Source organism: Anarhichas minor, unplaced genomic scaffold (genome assembly GCF_050575085.1).
Source record: "Anarhichas minor isolate MPS153535 unplaced genomic scaffold, ASM5057508v1 ptg000045l, whole genome shotgun sequence".
NCBI classification, from domain to species: Eukaryota; Metazoa; Chordata; class Actinopteri; order Perciformes; family Anarhichadidae; genus Anarhichas; species Anarhichas minor.
The window spans coordinates 6995935-7000129 of NW_027466491.1; positions in this window are offsets into that span (position 1 = coordinate 6995935).

Below are 4195 nucleotides of genomic sequence, written 5' to 3' on the forward strand. Positions count from 1 at the left end.
TAACTTTAAAAATAAAGTAACTTAATAAAGTAACTTTAAAAATAGTCACTTAATAAAGTAACTTTAAAAATAAAGTCACTTAATAAAGTAACTTTAAAAATTAAGTCACTTATAAAGTAACTAAAAAAATTAAGTCACTTATAAAGTAACTAAAAAAATTAAGTCACTTATAAAGTAACTAAAAAAATTAAGTCACTTATAAAGTAACTAAAAAAATTAAGTCACTTATAAAGTAACTAAAAAAATTAAGTCACTTATAAAGTAACTTAAAAAATTAAGTCACTTATAAAGTTACTTAAAAAATTAAGTCACTTATAAAGTTACTTAAAAAATTAAGTCACTTATAAAGTTACTTAAAAAATTAAGTCACTTATAAAGTAACTTAAAAAATTAAGTCACTTATAAAGTAACTTAAAAAATTAAGTCACTTATAAAGTAACTTTAAAAATAAAGTCACTTAATAAGTAAAGTAACTTAAAAAGTCACTTTAAAAAGTTACTTTATAAATAAAGTAACTAATTGAAAAAATGTCAAAAACAGTCTCAGTATAGCATGTCGAAAAAAGTAATTCAATCAGAAGCAACTTCATTAGAATTTCACAATCATTGATTACACATTGTACAAATTTGAATAATGCAACGTCTTTGACGATTGGACTCCATCCTGAAGGAAGACAATCGAGGGCTGATGATGCTGAGGTCAGATAAGGCATAATCCCGCTGGAGTCCAGCCACTGGTCGTGGTGTTGATGAAGGGAGTTGCTGCAGTTATAAACGTCATAGTAGAGCATGTCGAAATGTCAAAAACTATACTGACCGTTTTTGACTTATTTCGACATGCTGATTTTACCTTTAAAATAAAGTAACTAAAAAAATAAAGTAACTTAAAAAGTAACTAAAAAAATAAAGTAACTTAAAAAGTAACTAAAAAAATAAAGTAACTTAAAAAGTAACTAAAAATATAAAGTAACTTAAAAAGTAACTAAAAATATAAAGTAACTTAAAAAGTAACTAAAAATATAAAGTAACTTAAAAAGTAACTAAAAATATAAAGTAACTTAAAAAGTAACTAAAAAAATAAAGTAACTTAAAAAGTAACTAAAAAAATAAAGTAACTTAAAAAGTAACTAAAAATATAAAGTAACTTAAAAAGTAACTAAAAATATAAAGTAACTTAAAAAGTAACTAAAAATATAAAGTAACTTAAAAAGTAACTAAAAATATAAAGTAACTTAAAAAGTAACTAACAATATAAAGTAACTTAAAAAGTAACTACAAAAATAAAGTAACTTAAAAAGTAACTACAAAAATAAAGTAACTTAAAAAGTAACTACAAAAATAAAGTAACTTAAAAAGTAACTACAAAAATAAAGTAACTTAAAAAGTAACTACAAAAATAAAGTAACTTAAAAAGTAACTACAAAAATAAAGTAACTTAAAAAGTAACTACAAAATAAAGTAACTTAAAAAGTAACTACAAAAATAAAGTAACTTAAAAAGTAACTAATAAAATAAAGTAACTTTAAAAGTAACTACAAAAATAAAGTAACTTAAAAAGTAACTACAAAAATAAAGTAACTTAAAAAGTAACTACAAAAATAAAGTAACTTAAAAAGTAACTACAAAATAAAGTAACTTAAAAAGTAACTACAAAAATAAAGTAACTTAAAAAGTAACTAATAAAATAAAGTAACTTAAAAAGTAACTACAAAAATAAAGTTACTTAAAAAGTAACTACAAAAAAATAAAGTAACTTAAAAAGTAACTACAAAAATATAAAGTAACTTAAAAAGTAACTACAAATATAAAGTAACTTATAAAGTAACTAAAAATATAAAGTAACTTAAAAAGTAACTAAAAAAAATAAAGTAACTTAAAAAGTAACTACAAAAATATAAAGTAACTTAAAAAGTAACTAAAAATATAAAGTAACTTAAAAAGTAACTAAAAATATAAAGTAACTTAAAAAGTAACTAAAAAAATAAAGTAACTTAAAAAGTAACTAAAAATATAAAGTAACTTAAAAAGTAACTAAAAATATAAAGTAACTTAAAAAGTAACTAAAAATATAAAGTAACTTAAAAAGTAACTACAAATATAAAGTAACTTAAAAAGTAACTAACAATATAAAGTAACTTAAAAAGTAACTACAAAAATAAAGTAACTTAAAAAGTAACTACAAAAATAAAGTAACTTAAAAAGTAACTACAAAAATAAAGTAACTTAAAAAGTAACTACAAAAATAAAGTAACTTAAAAAGTAACTACAAAAATAAAGTAACTTAAAAAGTAACTACAAAATAAAGTAACTTAAAAAGTAACTACAAAAATAAAGTAACTTAAAAAGTAACTAATAAAATAAAGTAACTTTAAAAGTAACTACAAAAATAAAGTAACTTAAAAAGTAACTACAAAAATAAAGTCACTTAAAAAGTAACTACAAAAATAAAGTAACTTAAAAAGTAACTACAAAATAAAGTAACTTAAAAAGTAACTACAAAAATAAAGTAACTTAAAAAGTAACTAATAAAATAAAGTAACTTAAAAAGTAACTACAAAAATAAAGTTACTTAAAAAGTAACTACAAAAAAATAAAGTAACTTAAAAAGTAACTACAAAAATATAAAGTAACTTAAAAAGTAACTACAAATATAAAGTAACTTATAAAGTAACTAAAAATATAAAGTAACTTAAAAAGTAACTAAAAAAAATAAAGTAACTTAAAAAGTAACTACAAAAAAATAAAGTAACTTATAAAGTAACTAAAAATATAAAGTAACTTATAAAGTAACTAAAAATATAAAGTAACTTAATAAAGTAACTTTAAAAATAGTCACTTAATAAAGTAACTTTAAAAATAGTCACTTAATAAAGTAACTTTAAAAATAAAGTCACTTAATAAAGTAACTTTAAAAATTAAGTCACTTATAAAGTAACTAAAAAAATTAAGTCACTTATAAAGTAACTAAAAAAATTAAGTCACTTATAAAGTAACTAAAAAAATTAAGTCACTTATAAAGTAACTAAAAAAATTAAGTCACTTATAAAGTAACTTAAAAAATTAAGTCACTTATAAAGTTACTTAAAAAATTAAGTCACTTATAAAGTAACTTTAAAAATAAAGTCACTTAAAAAGTAAAGTAACTTAAAAAGTCACTTTAAAAAGTTACTTTATAAATAAAGTAACTAATTGAAAAAATGTCAAAAACAGTCTCAGTATAGCATGTCGAAAAAAGTAATTCAATCAGAAGCAACTTCATTAGAATTTCACAATCATTTATTACACATTGTACAAATTTGAATAATGCAACGTCTTTGACGATTGGACTCCATCCTGAAGGAAGACAATCGAGGGCTGATGATGCTGAGGTCAGATAAGGCATAATCCCGCTGGAGTCCAGCCACTGGTCGTGGTGTTGATGAAGGGAGTTGCTGCAGAGTTATAAACGGCATCGTAGAGCATGTCGGAGAAAGTCAATAACGGTCATAGTATAGCATGTCGAAAAAGTCATAGTATAGCATGTTGAAAAAAGGCGTAGTATAAGATGTCAAAAATATAGTATATAGCATGTTGAAACAAAGTCATAGTATAGCATGTAAAAAAAAAAGTCTTAAAAACAATGATCGATCGAAATAGAATTATTTCAGCTCTAATGTAGTAATTTGAAGCTCCAACCTTGTTCGTGCAGTTCGTAGTGTCTGTGTTCTTCACATATTTCTAATCTGCTCTTGTTTACTTTCCCTTTCCACTGAAGTATCACTGCCCTTAATACATTAAGCAATGAACCAATTTCCCAAAGCTAATTTCTGCAGTTGTACCTGTAAGATAGCTAAAAATACCAAAATATTGCCGTCTAATTCCCAATTCACAGAGACATGAAAACATTTTTTTGTCTCTGAGCAGAAGAATTGGGAAAGAGAGAACAGTGTGCAGGTTCTTTTTGTACAGTTTTATGGATGTACATGTGCTTGATGGGGATTGCCTGGTAATTGCAAATGTCCAACACATTAACCAACAATACTTTGGATATAAACTACAAAATATCCGTTATTAATAGAAACCTTGAACTCACCGGTAAGTCTCTACAGCAGAACGTCTTCTCTCCTGAAGGCTGATAGCCGAGAGGATATTCGTCAAAGACGCAGACGGTAGAGACGGCGGCACAAAATGTTCCCAGAGACGCATGACACAACAAG